This window comes from Galeopterus variegatus, unplaced genomic scaffold (assembly GCF_000696425.1).
Source record: "Galeopterus variegatus unplaced genomic scaffold, G_variegatus-3.0.2 Scaffold4477, whole genome shotgun sequence".
Classification (NCBI taxonomy): Eukaryota; Metazoa; Chordata; class Mammalia; order Dermoptera; family Cynocephalidae; genus Galeopterus; species Galeopterus variegatus.
In genome coordinates, this window is record NW_007730588.1 from 71,179 (window position 1) to 90,624 (window position 19,446).

The 19,446-nt window shown below is 40.0% G+C and overlaps 1 long non-coding RNA gene across 1 annotated transcript in view; it reads right to left on the reverse strand.

Moving 5' to 3' along the window:
- LOC103603168 overlaps positions 1 to 19,446 on the reverse strand; it is a 43,219-nt gene that overhangs the window by 11,462 nt on the left and 12,311 nt on the right. Inside the window, exon 2 of the long non-coding RNA XR_551589.1 lies at positions 13,050 to 13,170. This is a non-coding gene — a long non-coding RNA (uncharacterized LOC103603168). The remainder of the gene's footprint in view (positions 1 to 13,049; positions 13,171 to 19,446) is intronic.

Below are 19,446 nucleotides of genomic sequence, written 5' to 3' on the forward strand. Positions count from 1 at the left end.
GAGCGCGGGACTGCGTGGGGCTGCTCTGGGGGGCTGGTCTGGCTCCCCCTGGAGGGGAGGGGGGGGCTGCTCTCCTCCCTTCCCCCCCCCCCCTCCGTCCCCAGGTGTCCCAGGATGACCTGTCAGCAGTCCGGAGGCAGCCCAGATATCAAACAAGTAGAGAACGGTTAGGCAAACTTTACAGCTGTTAAATAAAAAGGCAAGAACACGGAGAATGTTTGTGATGTAACATTAAATTGAAGTTACTTCCCACATTGCGTGCCCGTATCCCTGAAGCTATATATGGATGACTCCCCTGCTTTTGGGGGGTAAATATAGTCTTATATTGATTTTTTGTTTTTTGTAACTTAAAAAGAACTAAATGAAATACAACAGGTAACAGAAAGAGTCCCCCTGCCAGGTCAGAAAACATTATAAAAACAGTTTTCTTTGACAAGGAAGCAGCTGTTTCTTACCAGTAGGAATGGAAAAAAATCAATCAAGATAAAACTAGAAATAATTCGGATACGTTTCAACTGTAATATTCTTTGCTTTCCAGTTGAAGATCAGAATATGCCACCCCAAAACATGCACTTAGGCATAAGGATTATTTTGAACTGAAAGCAACAGAGAATCAACAGATGCAGACAGAGTTCTCTGCTCTCCCCTTATCTGCTAAAAACAGGGCATAAATTTCCCTTTGAGGAAGGCGACACCCCTCTCCCCCACCAGGGAGAGCAGAGCAACTCATCACTTATCATCAGGCAGATTCTCTTCACTGAAGACAGGGAAACACCAAGATGATTTTACATAAGCAGACTTTACTACAACAGCCCTTATCTTCCACTAGATCCCCCATTTATTTCCCATTCACTTCCCCCCTTGAAGCCCAGATCCTCTTTCCCTTGCTAAAAGGGTGTGTATGTCTGGAGTCTAACCACTTCCTTGAGTTTCTCTTCTTTCCTGTGCATCCCTGCATGTTAATTTTAATTAAAATTCTATGCCTTTAATCTAGCCTGTTAATCTATCTTTTGTTAATTTAATTTGTACACCCCCAGGTACTGAAGCTAAAACAGTAGAGTAAAAAAATTCTCTCTCCAACACATTGGATGAAATGTTAAAAGATTTGAAACTTATCTTCAAAACTTCAAATGAAGTTGATTTCAAGCTGCCATTTACGACTCATATCCACCCATGACTAAAAGGTAGAAACATACTTCAATACTGCTAACAAATCTCAAATTGGGAAGAACACTTCATACACTTACACAGAAACCTGTACAATCAATTGTGGCTTGATATTTGTAAGATTTTATGCACTAGTAAACATTTTAATAGGTGTGAGGGATAGCAGTTATTAAGTTACACATTCGATTTTTAAAAGCTATGTTATTTGTGATTTTAAATGGGTATAAGTATAAAAATTAAAATATTAAAATGGGTAGAATATTAAGAGTTTGATAAAAGAGCAGCTAAAAATATTGACTTATCTTTCCCCAAAGAGCCTTCATTAAAATATTTTTGCCACCAGGAAAAAAAAAAAGTATAAAAATGGGATTTAGCTCATTGTGGGTGCAATAAAATAAAACAAAATGAAAGCAAACTCCAAATCCCTTTGGGATTGAAGCGTGCTCATTTGTTTAGATTTATTTAGTCGTCCAACTTATACTTACTAAGTGCCTTCTATGTGCTTTGCACGGGGAATATAAAAATGAGTGAAACATGGTCTTGCCCCTGAGAAGATCAGAAATACTCATTGATAACTATACTACAAAGTAGAAAATACTAAGGGGCCATGAACTGTGGAAAGTTCAGGGGCCTTTGGGAACAGTTTTTCTCCCCACTCCATAATACCCAAGCCTCCAAGTACAAAATGTGAAGGACACTCTTTCCCCTTGTGTTTCCAGGGTTTTCATGCCACCCCAGCTGTGACTGTGTGCCCTATCTGGGCCAGCTCTCTGGTCACATTCTGTGCCCTGTACCCTATGGAATTCAACATCCTCCTCACTCCTCCCACTCATGTGTTCTCTCCCAAGGTTGGCAGATCTGATAAGCTAGTGCTGTCTCCTCTCCAGTGGTTACTTTGTTTAAATAGCCTAATGGGTTCCTTCTCTGACGGTCAAGTGCCCTAGACTTGGACAGATTCAAATTCAGTACTTAAAAACTGTGAGCAATGGAGACACTTTAGAGTTGAAGGAAACCAGAATATGTCACCCCAAAATATGCCTCTTTGACATCAATATTTGAGCTGAAGTCACTTGAGAAGAGGTATTCGAAAAATGGGCTGTCTGAACTGTCCTTTCTTTCCTATAGCAAATCATAAAAATTCCTGTAAGAAAGATCCCTTCCCTGTACCAACACAAGATAAGCGTTGTCACCAGAATCTGAAAATTGATGCTGCAATGGATCTGTATAAATAAGCTAACTAAAATAACTGTTACCCTCCTCTAGATCTACACCCCTCTGTTTATCTCTTAGAGACTCCCCTGGAATTTACTACCCCCCAGCCCAGACCCCTTTGTCTTGTCATTTTATCACAAAGTTTATTACTCTTTGCCCAAAAGGTATAAAAGCAATGTGTTTTGGTCACTTCTTGGAGTTTTCACTGTCTTGTGTACATGTAAAAGTTAATAAAACTTGTATACTTTTCTCCTGTAATCTGTCCCGTGTTAATATGGTTTTTAGACACAGCTGAAAATCCCAGTTAAGTAGTAAGATGGGTAGAGGTGATCTTTCCCTACAGAGTTCTAGTGAAGAGCATTGCTTTTAGAACCATTCTACCTGGGTTTGAATCCCAACTTTTCTCATTGCCAGCTCTTTGACCTTGGGCAAGTTATTTAGCCTTTCTATGCCTTAATTTTCCTCACCATAAAATGGGACAAGAACAATGCCTGACAAATAGTAAGCACTGTTAAGAGTTATTATTACTACTGAGCAAATTTCAGAACACCTGTTTAATCATATGTAAAAGAGAGATTATAATGTTTGTGCTGCTTGTCTAGCAGGGTTCTATGAAGATCAAATAAGATAATGCAAGAAATTGAATAAAACAAAATTAAAGTTTATTGAATGGCTACTAGATGCCAGGTGCTTTACAAACATTAACCTATTTATGAGATAATTCCTGTTATTCTCATTTTATAAGGAAGGATATTGATGTGATGAAGCTAAGATTTACTCCAAAGTCCACCTCTAATAGGAGAAGGGTTTAGGGTTTTGGGTGTGCCTTTATGCATGGACAGGCAACCACCTACTCTGCCCAGGAGAGGTGGTCATGGGGACTTGGAGGGGAGGAGGTGGGGAGTAAGAGTATATATATATCTCTCTCTTTTACCTCATACCTTAATCTCAAGCAAGAGACACGAGAAAATATAAAGACCTACATTTTAGAATAACACAAACAAAATTCTACAGACTCCTGGCCTCCCAGTGTTTGAAGAATTCTGCGTGCCCTGTATCCCAACCAGTGAACTTACTCCACTCAAATGCTGATCCAGGAGCTCATAGCCACAATCAGGCAAATGTCCACCTAAGACTTTCTTATTGTTCTTCAGTGGAGCATGCAGATACGACCAAGAGAAAAAAAGGGAGGGGAAAATGACTGGGAAGATGCATTCCAGTTAAAAGCTGAAACTGAAAGGAAATTCATGAAATTCTTGGTAAAGAACACTGCAACTATATCAAGATTAACAAATTTCAGACACCCTCAGGACTTTAAACTAAAATGCCAAGGATTAAAAACAAAACGTAACAAAATCAAAAGGATTTTTAGGGGAGTGAGTGGACAAGAATATTTTGGATAGGTAAATCTCTTATTTTTTAAAAAGGCTGCTAACCTCTATTTTCAGAGCTCTTTTTATTTATAAAAAATGAAATAAAAGAGGTAGTTGAAAAACGAGTGGTGTTTTTAGCCTAAACTGCTTTCTTTGCTTCAGATTTGCTAAACTCACTTATTTGTTTTGGTAGATGATGGAGTTTGGATGTGTTGTCCCCTCCAAAACTCATGTGGAAATTTGATCCCCAATGTGGCAGTGTTGGAAACTGATTGGGTCATGGGGATGGATCCCTCATTAATGGATTAATGCTGTCCCTGGGGGCGGGGGATTAATGAGTGAGTTCTCCCTCAATTAGTTCCTGCGAGAGCACGTTGCTTAAAAAGACCCTGGCACCTTCTCTCTCTCTTGCTTCGTCTCTCTTGCTTCCTCTTGCCATGTGATCTGCTTGTACCCGCCAGGTGCCTGCCACTTTCCACCATGAGTAGAAGCAGCCTGAGGCCCTTGCCAGATGCAGCTGTCCCAGAATTGTAAGCCAAATAAACCTCTCTTCTTTATAAATTACCCAGTCTCAGGTATTTCTGTTATAGCAACACAAAACGGACTAATACAGTAGATATTTTAACAGATTCATACATTCATTGAATAAGAATCATTGATAGACAGATATTGTGCTAGGTGCAAGGGGGTGGAATAAAAAAGTAGTCTCTTCTCTCAAGAGAAGGGGTAAGGTAATGGGCACCCAAAGACAGATCACAGGAGGAGCTGGCTGGTAGAACTGAGGTATGTAAATGAGGCACCAAAGGCTATTGGCAGACTCAAGGGGGACGGGGAAGGTATATGGACAATCACTGCAACCTGTGACTTAATTCTGACCTCAAATTAAAACAGGATTTTAAGAGTTTAATGACAATTCCCCAAATCATAAGTAGTTCCATGTTTTTCTGTTTTTGAAGTAAAATTTGGGCTTGGGCTAAAGCTGTGACAGAAATATGCATTAATAATGGCTACTGCTACAATAAATTACTTTCAGGCATTTTGCTTATATTTCCCTGTTTGAAGATAATTTTACTAATAGCTTCATAAGCCATAAATTATAAATCATTGCTTTATAACTATCACGAACCAAATACATAGCATTTACTTTCCATTAATCAATGTTTCGTAGTAATTAAATTTTTTTCTTTTCTTATTGTTCTTTACTTACAAGAAAAGTGACACTGAAATAGGCCAGTTGCTGCAGGGACCCTGCAGAGAAGTCTTAAATGACAGAGATAGTCACTAACAATTAGGATGTTTTGATTAGTTGTAGGAAGTACTTGCACTAGTTCAGAAGTTTTCTGCATATGACTAATTATTTTAATGCAACATTGCACTGGGAATATAAATAGTTCATTTCCTTCTAACTACATTTTTGGGGATCAAAGTAATATTTTGAACTTTCCAAGATCCCCTTAAATTTTAATGGGACAATGGTATAGATAAGAAAATAATTGAAATCACCTCTGTGACTTTCGTATGTCATGGCATTTGCTTAATTTTCTCAGTTGGATTTGAATTCATCAAAAATTAAATTACATGCCATATAAAGTTTTAAGAGAAAAAGAAAAGCAAAACAATTCACACTTCTCTTTGGGAAGACCTAATGGGCCTGTGGATTGGAGATTCTCTAAAGACTAATCTTTTGATTTGGGGCAAATCAGTGAACATTCACTCCTCCATACAAGAGCAAAGCGGGGGAAATAATTCAGGCCTACTATTTTAAAAAGTGGTTTTAGGAACAAATAAAAAAACCAGAAAAGTCCTCAGAGATATTATGGTAAGTAATACAATAGAGAAATAATTGCCAAATAACCATCTGAAAGACCGATTCTAATTGCCACTCCCAGTGACCTCACCTATTGAATAGGCCTCAGTTTCGCAGCCCATTAATAAATTCAGTAAAAATTTAGAGAACACCTGTATCTCTCTAGGGCTGTTACAGCTGTCATTCTGCAAATTTGGCTCACATCTCCCGACAAACATCATTGCTCCTCTACCCAATCCCCGTATCATGAAATCACACCGTCTGGCCCATATTTCTAACTTGGTTACTCACGTAGTCCTTAGACACATGTAAAATCTCAGATACATGTGACATAAATGAAAATTTGAAACTAGAATAACAAACTTCAAACTGGGCTCTGAGTAATCAAAGTTTACCTTATGGAGGCAGGAACCACCAATTCAATTTATATTTATCATCATCTCTACCAGGCCATAATCTTAAATTTGTAATGCTTTTGAAATAAAATATCAATGAAAGAATTTCAAACACTTTAAGTCTGAAAATTACCAAGTTTAAAAATTATTAAAGCAGCATATTTTTTCCATAGTAATAGTATAATATAAACATTTCCAGTGAACCATAGAAAGTGGAGATTCCTCGACAAAATAAAATTAAAAAAAAAAAAAATATATATATATATAAATGAAGGTTGAATGATTAGTCAAATTTATCTCATCATTGTGATTTCAGAATTTAACAAGGTATCAGGACAGTAATAAAACTAACTCAGAGTCCTAAAAGAAAAAAGAGATTCCTTATGAAGTGGAAGTTTATAACACCTGATACGCAGGTAACTTCTATAAAAACAAAAAATAAACCATGGATCATTTATTCAAATGGCCTCATCTTTAAAAACTTTTGTTTTATGGAAGGATCTCCTAAAGTCAATCAAAGCAATTCATAACAAAAATATGATTTCAGTCATGTACAGTCTATGGCAAACTTTGACATTATGGTCTTGAGCCATTATTTAAACTACATTTGCTAACTTCCCACCTCTTACCCCTCTACCACGAATGAAAGATACCAGAAGGTGGTGGTGACCTTGCTTTCACCTCCAAGAGACAATGAAGCCAGACGTGGACTCTACCCCCGAACAGCTGTGTGCTCTCAGTCTAGTTGCCCACAGTTCAGAGTGACAGTTTCCTCTTCCGTAAAACGGGGACAATGTCACCTACCTCACTGACTAAGAGTGAAGATAAAAAGAGAGCCTGTATATCAAGGGCTTGTACAGTGCTGGCCAGATATGAGCCCCCTTTAAACCTCTGGACTGCAAGCCCTCCCCATCCGATTCTAGAGAAAACTCAAAATTTTGTGCACACATAACCTCACTCAGACTCCCCTCTCCAGTCCCCTTTCCACCCTCCAGCAAAGGAAGAGGTGTACCTCTTTAGGTATAAAGTTTACCCTCGGGTCTGTTTGCAGGTCTTCCCTAGGTATAAAGTTCAGCTGCTCTGGGACTTTGCTCCAGTGTATCCCCCTGGGAGGGATAATTATGCATTCTGCATTTCTTCAGTCCCTTGGGTTGGCTCCTTCCTTTCAACCTTAAACACATTGTAGTTTCTTGCTTTAAAAAAGAAAGGAAACTTTGACTCCACCTCCGGGGACGGTCCTATCTTTCGCCCCGCAGCTTCAAGGCCACATTTCAAAAAAGAGTTGTTTGCTTGACTGCGTCCTGGTCCCCACCTCCTACTCACTCCTCTTTTTACTTTAATTTGTCTTCCAACTCCACCAAACCAAAGAAATGTTTGTCAATAAATCACCCATGATTTCCTTGTTGCTCCTCTCAGTGGTGGCTTGTTGGTCCTCACGGGGGGCACTGTTGACTCCTCCCCTCTGAAAACCTCTGCCCTCGAGTCTGTGTCTGTGACACTCTTGTTTCCTGTCCTTCCCCAGCAACCTTTTTTAGGGTCCTCTTTCTCTGGCAATTCCCAAATGTTGGTCTTTCTCAAGGCCGCTAACCAGCTCCTTTCTTCTCTTCAACATCCTCACCCTCCCGTGTTTGCCCAGTCAGTCAGGGGAGAAGGTGTGTAAGGGGAGCTTATGTCCCAATTTGTCCCAGCAGTTCTGGTTTGTGCCTGTTTTCTGAGCATAATCATTAGTAACACCCCTCCCCCCCCCAGGCCCATTCCAGTTTGGATGGTTACAATGGACCATCCCCTTATGAATTCCCATTTGTATTCAGATTACTCGAGGCAGTAAAGCACAGGGGCTGAGCCGGAGGGCCCTGGGTTTACGTCCTGCACCACTAGCTCTCCAGACCCTGGCAGATTAAGTAACCTCTCTGCTCTGAAGAATCCTCAACAAGATGGGAATAATATTCCTATAGATTTTTAACAAGTGAGGGTTAAATGAACATATGTAAAGTTATTAGCATGATACTGCCATATTTTTAAGTGCTCAAGGAATTTAGCTATTATCCTTTTTTCTATCCCATACCTGTCTCCTGAGATCCAGACACATTCATATGGGTAGAATAAAGTTTCAGGGCAGGGACGGCAGGGAAAGGGAGGGAGCAAGGCAGAGTAACAGTCCATGTGGTCCTCTATGACTTCCACACTTTTTAGACACCCATTTACCCTCCCAGCAAACTGTGGCTGAATTAATGATGGCAGCATATTCTTGCTGTGCAATTTCAGAGAGCTGCTATCTAATTTTGCTTGAAACACTGGCTGGGGGTACATAACTGGGTGGAAATAAACCCTGCTTCTGAAACGCTTGGATCAAGTCATTTTTATTTTCTGTGACTGCTGTTGTTTTCACTGTTCCTGAGACATCAAAATCCTGATCGATTGTCTGAATATAGGTCAGTTCAACTACTACTTGGCAAATAAAAAGAATATATATATATACATATCCCAAGTCCAGATGGTAATATATTCACACACATACGTACACTTGAGGGAAGAAGATGTTACAATATGAGCGTACTTCAAAAAGTTCACAGAAAAATGGAGCTGAAAGGTAATATAAATCTTTCCATGAACTTTACATAATATATATATGTAATTTTTTTGTCTTTTTTCTGTGAGCTACTTGAAGTACAATCACGCACAGACCCTTATTGGTGGGCAAGGACCATTAGAGACAAAGGTATGGATGCTTGAATCACTTGGTTTATTAAACACACACACACAAATTAATCTGTACCCTACTTCTTATTTAAACTAAATGATCCCTGTAGGGCACACTACACATGACTCCTATTTTTATCCTGTGTAGAATATGCATAAAGCATATGTACTTCACAGGGCCTGGCTTTCCAAAGCCTTGCAATTTCAAATATTGACCTTATGAAAAACAGGAAATTTTCCCCAGGCCATTGAGTCTCTGTTGTAAGATAAAGAGTTGTAACACAGCAAGGTTGCTGGCTCAAAGACCAACAGGTTACTGATTGATATGTAAAGATACTGGGAAATTGCTGTAAGAAGAGAATGTTTGCTAAGATCAAGCTTTTGTTGGTGGATAACTTAATTGCCTAATGGAAGGTCATCTGACTTGTTTTTACTGAATGTTACCAGCTTCTATTGTGAAACTTGTTAAAACTTTAAGCCCACCTATGTCTCTTCCTATAACTTCCTGGGCTGGAAAATGAATGCAGGAAGAGAACCCTAATTCGTGGTTAATTTCCCAAATGGAAGGAATGCCTCTCTCTTGAGGGTTCTGGGAGATTAACCACTTTGGGGCTTCTCACTGCTCAGAAGAGATGGGCTTTGAGTAATCCTTTGTGGCTCCATCACCTAGGGGAAAAGGGGTGACAAATCTGTGAGGGGGCAAAACAACAATCCTGTTAGGAGCAGGTTAGGAATCTCACATCTCTGGCACCAAGTCCTTTCCCGATTCACGTCCACCAGGAACTGGACACATCTGATGGAGTGTGATTGATGGTCCTTGAGAACTGTCTTGAGAGCGGCATACACTCACGTCCCTTCTTGAACTCCTGGAGGAAACAGCACCTCATTGGCAGTACCATCCTGCAATCCAGCAGTTTAATGATCGCAGCAACTTGGGGCTTTGCCTCCATTCCTTATATTCTGCTTGAGGTCTGTCATGGTCAGTTAAGTCCTTGTCACAGAGTCACAGTTGAGTCTTCCCAAGTCCAGATGGTAATATCTCAAAAGGGTGTGATCTGTTAAGGGTCTGCCAAGTTCATGACGTAAGTTCCCTAACCAAAGTTAGGAAGTTCCATGACAAAGTTCCTCCATGGCACTCCAATATAAAAACACTTATTTAGCACTTCCAACAAGTAACCTTGTGTATTTTGGTAAGCTGAGCACAGTGACCAATTTCACCTCTGTTTTAGGTTTTATGGTTAACGTTTTTACTTTCCACAAGCTTCTCTTAATCCTTAAAAAAAAGTGTCTTACTTTGATTAAAACATTATTTCTAAAATGGTATAGCTTTTATTTTATATATGTTCCTTCACGTAAAACTTTATCATTTAGGTTTTTAAATTTCATATTCATTTGATATATTAGCATGACTCCAACATTTTGCATTCTATAAACTTTTAATTTTTTTAACTAGGATATGATCCTTCTATGGATCTACTCAAAGCTTGGGGGTGTAAGCCCGGAGGGCTTTTTCTCATCTTCTTTTGTTTGCTCCGATGACTCATCATAAATGTTCTCAACCCCTTTCTATTATGGAAATCCTCTTCCCTTTTAAAGACCCACTTTGAAAGGCAATTTTGAGTGCCGTCCCTTTTCCTAAAGACAGAAAAATCTCTCTCCTTCCTCTGACGGATGCCTTTATTTAACACTTGGTTCTGTTTTGTGCTATAATTAACTGCTCATGTGCCTTTCTATCATACTGTATCCTAGTCCTCTATGGCAGAAGTGGGTCTCACCCACCCTTGTACCCATCATGATCCAGTACTTTGTGCCTAATAACAGTTAGCATTCATTGAGGATTTTCTCTGTGCCAGGCCTATTTAATTCTCATAACCCAGTGAGGTAGTACCTATTATTATCTCCATTTTATAAATGAGTACACTGAGTCAAGGAGAAGTTATGTAAATTGCCTGAGGTTGCCCAGTTAGTAAACAGCAGAACTGGTCTGTTATTGACAATGAATCTTCTGATTGATTAGATAAGCTTAAAGTTTTGTTTTGTTTCTTTAAAAGGACATACGGCATGGGGCCGGCCTGTGGCTCACTCGGGAGAGTGCGGTGCTGATAACACCAAGGCCACGGGTTCGGATCCCATATAGGGATGGCCGGTTGCTCACTGGGTGGGCGTGGTGCTGACGATTGATTAGATAAGCTTAAAGTTTTGTTTTGTTTCTTTAAAAGGACATACGGCATGGGGCCGGCCTGTGGCTCACTCGGGAGAGTGCGGTGCTGATAACACCAAGGCCACGGGTTCGGATCCCATATAGGGATGGCCGGTTTGCTCACTGGGTGAGCGTGGTGCTGACAACACCAAGTCAAGGGTTAAGATCCCCTTACCGGTCATCTTTTTTTAAAAAAAAAAGGACATATGGCTTTAGAGCCTGAGCTTTTAACCTCAGCTATAAATATCTGTTGAAATTAAGAGGAAAAAAAATAATCTTATCTAGAAAGAAATATTTGCTTGTAGTTTCTTTGTTCTCTGTTGAAAAACAAAACAATGTTTCCTGCGTTGCTTTAAATTTTTCCATGAGAAAACAAAGCAGGTATGAAGTTAACTTATTTTGATTTTCATCATCCTGATTGTTAGCTAGTCTTCCTAGGGGTCCATAGAAAGCCCAGTGTTGCAGTAAAGCTGTATTTGTGTTTCAGTTTTTTATACTTAAACTGATTACCCCAGATTCTAATCAGTGGCTGAATAAAAAGTTACCATGGTTGAGAAAGAAAGGTGATTGGGGAGCTAATACTGACTACTAGTTGTTTTTAATTGATGAACAGATTGGATTCTGAAAACTGTGTCTCCATGACTGGCCACAAAAGCCCATTTCTCAGTGACAGGAACACACAGCTAAGTCAGCAAGCTCAGGCTTCTGCCACCTCTGATGCTCATTTCATCTCTGTGCTCCTTGGGTTTTCATTCTTTAAATGAGAAAAATGGCCCCATACTCCTCTGAGATTACACAAAAGAGCTTTTAAAATGGATATTATTCTATTGTTGTTATTATTAATACCGTAGTATCTGAATTCTATATGCAATAGTGTTCTATGGTAAAAACGTTTTGAATTTAAAAATGGGGTTCTGAGAGCCAGACTCTATCTACCTGGGTCCCTACCCACATTTCTTCCTAGAGGGATCTGGAATACACGGGTTCCCACTCCTCTGCCTGTTGAGAGTGGGACTGAGTGCAATAGTGTTCTATGGTAAAAACGTTTTGAATTTAAAAATGGGGTTCTGAGAGCCAGACTCTATCTACCTGGGTCCCTACCCACATTACTTCCTAGAGGGATCTGGAATACACGGGTTCCCACTCCTCTGCCTGTTGAGAGTGGGACTGAGGACTTCCCCAGTTTCAAGATCTATGGGTTGGAACACGAGGAGGGACAAGGTCCGGAGGGTGAGGAAGGGGAGAGAACAAGAGTCTGTGCTGGAGAAATGAATGTTCTATCCCCCAGGCTCACAAGGCACCTTCTCTCAGTAGACCTTTTCCCAAGTCACGGTTTTCCTCCCTGCAGCTCCAAGCTTGGACCTGGGGGCTTCTCTTTCTGCTACCATGTCCAGCAGAGCTCTCAGGTTCTCCCCTATCCTCCAGTTCCCCAAATAAGCCAACAGCTCTGCATTGCCTACCTTAGAGTCAGCTGTGGAAATCAAATGAAATGCTCTGTAAACTCCACAAATGTTCACTGTTGTTGTTGTTCTGAGCTCCCCAGCATATTTGGGAGATGGGCTTCATGGTTAAGGGAGCTTTCCAGTTAAATTAAGTATTTAACTTATTATTTAGTAACACTTCTTTAACTTATTATTTAGCATCACTGATTTTTTATAACATTACTTAGTACATTTAATAACATTACTTAGTACCTTCCCGGACAGTATTTTAAGTGTTTTACCTGCTTACTTTTTATTCCTCTTAAGAACCCTAAGAAATAGGTACTTTATTTTTCCACATTTTAAACATTTGAAAATTAAGATTAAAAGATTGAGTAATCTGCCTGGGGACATGCATTTTATAAAAAGCAGGGCTGGGAGTAAAAACTGATGCCAAGCCTTTGTGGTCAACCACAACATACAAGATTGCACAGACAAGAGAGGCTTCCCATCCCTTCTCCAGTTCACAACTGAATTGGCTGTTTCCTTTCACTGTCCAATTTTAGAAATTTAGTAGTTTATCAATCACTAATGCTTTGCTATTACCAAGTAACAGTTGTCTTTTTAGAGCTGTTAAGTGGGGTGGGCTGGAGTGGGCTAGGATGGTGATTCCTTTCTATAGTTAGTGCCTAAAAAATGAGGGTCCCAAAGAAGGCTGGTCAGAAATGAAAACTTAATGTTTAAAGTCAAATATGAAAATTGAAAGGTACTTACTCATTAAAGTAACTGGAGAGTTAAAAAAGCATTTCTCCGTTGATTCTAGATCTCTTTCCTAGAGAGATTCATTTCTTGGCTGCAGATCACAGTGGCCAGGTCGGAGAGCCCAGAGTCCGAGCTACAAGGTAAATAAGTTAACTTGTGGGTGCTGCTGCGTTTGCAAGCTAGTGTCTGGGGAAGGGATGCCATTTCCGGTGGCATCTGGGGCAAATGACACGAGTCAGCATTTACTGTCTTGCTTCAGGAAGTGGAAGAAGAATGACCAAAGCTTCAAGACTTTGGCATACGTGAAAACATGAAGTGGTAAAAACTGTAAACGCAACTTCCTAGAATTTGACCCTGAACTTGTTTTTGTTTCACCTTTCTCGGTAATTTGGGTCTAACCTATATTGACTCTTCCTCAGTTTTATTTAAGAATTCAGACTCTTAGTTCTTATTACTATTGCTGGTATGGTGTGTTCATGGCTTAAAAAGTTGTTAGAAAGGAGAAGAAGGAAATGGAAAAAGAGATACGGGGAAATGGTAAGAGGAGAGGAAGGATCTTTCTTTTCTAATTAACATTTAATAGTAATAGTCCTGCACTTTTAGGCAGTATGTTCCAGTTTACAAACTGTTTCCAAATCCTTTCACTCGGTCATCTCACCACCTTCTTAGTGGAAGAATAGCCCAGTCCAGAGCTGCAGGAAACTGCAGGCCTGAGCCTGTACAGAAGACGAAAGGTGTGAGCCACAGGCCGCAGGTAAACACAGCAAGTGGCAGGGCCAGGACAAGACCTTCTGCCTCCTCCCTGGTGCTCCATTTGAAACCAGCAGATAACTAGGGTTGGGGGGTGGGGAGGGGGTGGGGTGGAGACGGTGTGCTTCAAAGGGAAAAAGGTCTTTTGATTAGTTAGATGAGCACAGACCTTTGTTTTCTTTTTTGGGAATGATTTGGAGGAGCAGCACTATCCCCTCCCCTACAAATACCAAGATGAAAGAGGAGGAAATGAATCAGGAAAAAAAAAAAATTATGAAAGAAAGCTTTATAAGTTTTCCTCAAAACAGTGAATCTTCTATGTATGTTTTAAACACTTTAGATTAGAGCATTTTTCCATTACCAAAAATGGTATTGTTGGGGCTCAAAACACACCACCCCAAAATATGACTGTAGTATAGGCCACCCCAAAATACACTTCTTTGGCATATTTCGAACTAATTATTCTGAGAAACTGCCAGACACAGGAGTACCTCTGAAAAGCTGTCTTTTTGTAAGATAAATTTACATTTGTGTAGGAAATCTACATTATTAAAAGTATCTGTATCAGCAAGAGGGCTGCTCCAGACAAGCTTTATTACCTGAGAGACTTTTATCTGCATAACAAGACAACCTCTATTCGCCATAAATTTCCTTCCCTCACCCCCCCAGAAGGCCCAAGCCCCAAGTCCCTGTTCCCTTCTGTAGCTCAGGATGCCATATAAGCTTCAGTCATCTGGCCCTTCTTCAAGTCTCCCGTTTTGTGGGAGACTCCCGTGTGTACACACAATTAAAAATGTTTTTTTCCCTGTTAATCTGTCTATGTCAGTTTAATTTGTAGCCCAGATAAAGAATTTAGAAAGGTGGAGAGAAGCCATTTTTCCTCCCCTGCAGTATAAAAATAGCTAATGAACAAGAGGAACAGATTCCAAAACAGTCCTGAATTACACGCTTTGCGTGCTTAGCTTTGTTTTTGTTTTCAATAAGCTATTTAGACGAACAGGCCTATAAAGTGACATAATCGGCTTTCCTTGAAAAATATTTTACTTTACGTCATTGATGACCCAATGTGTGGCTTAAAAAGTAATTCCATACATTACACACTGTTTTCATCCTCTTGTCTTTAGCCATCAGTCAGATTATTTTGTATTTTTTCCATGAATTTTAATACAATAATTACCGTCTCAAGTCAGGGTTTCGATCTAGAACCCAACTGATAGTTTTAATATTTAAAAATTCAGAGGTCAGATTATTTTGTATTTTTTCCATGAATTTTAATACAATAATTACTGTCTCAAGTCAGGGTTTCGATCTAGAACCCAACTGATAGTTTTAATATTTAAAAATTCAGAGTAGTCTACTACCTAACTTTGAATATCTAACATTATTCGATTCTAGCAATTCTTTAAATGAGTTGCAAATCTTTCCAGTTCTCTAGATTCTAGCTAGTCTGTGCATTGTGAGAATAAAAGAACAATCTAGGGGAGGGTGACTAAAATTTCTGTAATCATCACAAGACTAGGGAACAGAGGAGCTGTAATAGTGCAAATGATAATCATGTTTATACTCTCTACATTTAAGGTAAAATGATTTTCAACTGATTTTTCTTGCTTCTAAGAACTTATCATGATATACGTAGACAGCTCCTTTTGCTATTTTGGCCCCATTTCATGTTCCAAAGCTCGGTGAGCTGTCTTTTTTTCTTACCAAACTTGGCTTTTTCCTAAAAGATAATGACATCTTATGGGCGTATAATGTTTTATACCTGGAATACCCTTTCTCATACAGATCTCCTTTCATGAAGCAAAACAAGCTCTAATTATTATCTTTACTTTGCAGATGGTTGAAACTGAGGCCCTGAGAGAGCTTGAAAGATGCGTCACTTTGATGGAGCAGGGCAGGGACTGGGAGCCAGCTCTCCTAACTGCACAGCTTGCCATCTTCACTGTCTTCTCAGCAGGAGGCCACACAGGGTGCACTGCTGTTACTGTCATTCTTAAATTATTTTATTCTTAAGAAGGTAATTCATGCACATGGCACAAAATTTAAAAAGGTACAAGTGATATGAGTGAGAAGAATGTTCTCTCCCTTTCTTGTTGCCTAATCTTTCAGTCTCCCTTCTAGAAGCAACGCTGCCATTGATTTCTTAACTAATCTGCCAGAAATATCTTACATCTCTCTGAAATATTTTATTCTCTTGTCGTTCCTTCTTGAAGATTCAACATCTCTTTTTATTAAAGGCAGTTGTCTGGAAAAAAAATATGAGTACCACTTAGAACAGATGTTAAACTACAGAAATTCTTTTGGTAAACTGATCATATGGATTGTTCCAAACATTCAGATGTTTGAAATGGTATAAAAACCTATTCCAGGTCGAGTGCCCCTCATCTAAAATGCTTGAGACCAGAAGTGTTTCCAACTTTGGAATTTTTGGATTTTTGGGATATTTGCATATATAGAATGAGATAGCTTGGGGATAGGACCCAAGTTTAAACACGAAATTTATTTATGTTTTATATACACCTTATACACACAGTCTGAAGGTAACTGTATACAATATTTTTAATCATTTTGTACACGGAACAAAATTTGTGTACAGTGAACCATCAGAATGCAAAGGTGTCATACTGGTGCTCAAAAGTTTTGGATTTTGGAGCATTTCTGATTTCTGATTTTTGAATTAGGGATGGTCAACCTGTACTCACAAAATCTTGGAGCATGAGGCAGGCACAGATACACCCAGAGATGCGACACTCTCACTGACCTATAAATGATTGCCTGTCTGGAGGCTACTCAGACTGATTTGTGGTATAGTCCTGTGCATGTCCTCTGATGGCGTGGACTGAGGCCAAAGCTATGATGCTGTGAGATAAGTGAACCATTAGATCCTCTGGCTTTGGGGCCAACAGACTTGGGTTTGAAACCTGATTCAGTCACTTATGGCTGTATGACTTTGGCAGTCACTCAATTTCTCTGCGACTTGATTTTCTCATTTCTAAATGGGTGATAATGCTAGTTACTACATAGATGCAAAGATTGAATGAGAAAATAACCGTGGAGTATCAGGTACATAGGAGTGTATGATAAAAGATCTCTCTATCCTTAACCATGACCCATCTACTCATTCTCTCTTTCTTTCATTCAATAAATAATTATGGCAAGCACTGTTCTGGGTGCTGGGGATACAGCAATAAATAAAACGTTTTTTTAAAAAAAATACTTGCCCTTATAGAGTTTACATTTGAGTTGGGGGAAGTAGATAATTAAACAACAAAAACAAAAGTAAGTAAAATAATGCGTTAGATAAAAGAGAAGAAGAGTATGAGTGCTGGATGGGGAGGGTGCAAGGTTGTGGCTTGGGATTTTAAGTAGGGTGGTCTCTCCAGGAGGCAACATTTGAGCAAAGTCCTGAGGGAAGTGATGGAGCAAACCATGTAGAAATTGGGGGGAAGGGAATTCCAAGCAGAGGAACAGTAAGGAGGTGAGTATGACTAGACTGCAGGGAACAAAAGAGAGAAACAGGAGATGGAGTCAGAGAAGAAAGGGGACGTGGATGCTGGAGAACGTGCACCATTGAAAAGATTTGGGCTTTTACCTTGGGAGCCATTGTGAGGGGTTTGAACAGAAAAGTACCACCACCTCACTATTTTTAACATGTCCACTCTTGCTGCTCTGTCCATCTATCTGTACAGGAAGACCTCTCGGTTTCTTTGTATCTTCTTTTCTGAACAATGGTTAAAACAAATCATGGATCCAGGTGTACTTTTCAACATTTTTACCTGGGTTACATTAATCAGATCAAACTTGTTTTTATTAACTGAGGAGTTTCCCAAAAGGCCAGTTTCGTTAACCAAGAAAAATGTAATTTCATTTGTATCATTATTAAAGGGTATTTCCAAAAATGGGGGTACTGAAACCGCCACCTCACACCAGACGCACAAGAGCATAAGCATTCCCATAAAACATCCAGTCATTCCCGGGGGGGTTGACAAGTCCATGCAATCCTGAGAATACCGGAATAGGGATTCTCGGGAAGGCTTCTGCGGGGCCCAGCCACACACACGGAGATTCTCCGCAGCCCTGCTGAACGGGGAACCGTCCTCCTTACATTCCCACGCCGTTTCCCACGGATGCACGGCTCCCGACAAGAGATATTAGTCAAAGAACGAAAAGTGGTCTGATTCTGGATATATTTTGAAGGTGGAGCCAGCAATAGAATTTGCCTGTGAAGAGACAGTGGGATGTGAGGAAAGGAGAGGAGACCAGGGTGGACCCACGGTTTCTGGCCTGAGCAACAGGAAGGATGATGTTGCCACTTACTGAGTTAAGAGAAAGTTTGGGAGAAACAGATTTGGGGGGAGTGGATGGAGGTCGAGTGTTTGGTTTCGGGCTTGTTAGGTTTGAGATGCTTTTACATTTTATAACTGAGATGTTGAATGGGGATTTGGATATGCAAGTATTGAGCTTAGAGGAGAAGTTGATATCGATTTGCCTGGGATGCTGTTGCCAATGCAGAAGGTGGAGCTAGAGAAGAAAGGAGGTTCAAGAATTGAGTCTTGGGACACTCTGGGAGTAGGAGGTCAGGAAGAGACGGAGGAAGAGTACTTAAGTAGGAAAACTGGGAGAAAGAGGGGTCCTGGAAGCCAAGAAGAGAAAGTGTTTTAAGGAAGATTCAAAAGAGGATTGTTTGCATCAGAGACAGTTGATAAATCAAGTGGGAAGTCTGACCATTGGTTGTAGTATCATGTAGGACATTGACCCTGATGGAGTGGTGGGGACAAAGGCTGATTAGAGTGGTTCAAGAAAGAATGGGAGGAGAATTGGTGACAATACCATACTCAAGTAATTTTGCTGTAAATAATGGCAAGTCAGCTGGAGGGGAAGTGGGGTTAAAATTAGAGTGGTTCAAGAAAGAATGGGAGGAGAATTGGTGACAAGACCATACTCAAGTAATTTTGCTGTAAATAATGGCAAGTCAGCTGGAGGGGAAGTGGGGTTAAGAAAGTTTTCTTTTCTTTGGAGATGGGAACAGTAACAGCGTGCTCGTATGCTTACAGGAATGATCCAGTAAACAGGGAAAGGCAGATGACGCAGGAGGAATAGGGGAGAATTGCTAGCTAATATTCTTGAGTTGGTAAACAGGTGAGATCTACTGCCTGAGTGGAGATGTTGGATAGGCGCACACCAAGGCCATCAGCTGAGAGAGAAATGGGGAAGGTGGTACTAGAAGTTTGAGGAGAGAGGAGGTATGAGACGGGCATCTGGGAACGGGAGAGGCTGTAATTACTGAGCAGCGTGGAGGGCTCACTGCAGGTTGGTAGCCTGGTTGTCTGGCTTTCTCTTGTCTGTCTCGGCCACACGAATATAGGTGCAGAGTAGGCAAAAAATTGTACTTAATCAGGATTTGGCTTTTGCTTTCTGGTTTGTATTAATGTACATTAATATGCTGTTACAAATTCATAATTTATTTAAAATCATGATATATTTGAAACCAAACCCCTACAAGCTAAATATTTTAATTAGGTAGTGAAAAATATTCTGAGTATAAGGGCAAAAAAAAAGTTCCTGTAATATCAACAACTCTCAGTAGTTCCAGCCACAAACTAATTTAAACTAATCAGCAAACCATTATCATTTTATCCACATTTTCTATTTCAAGAAA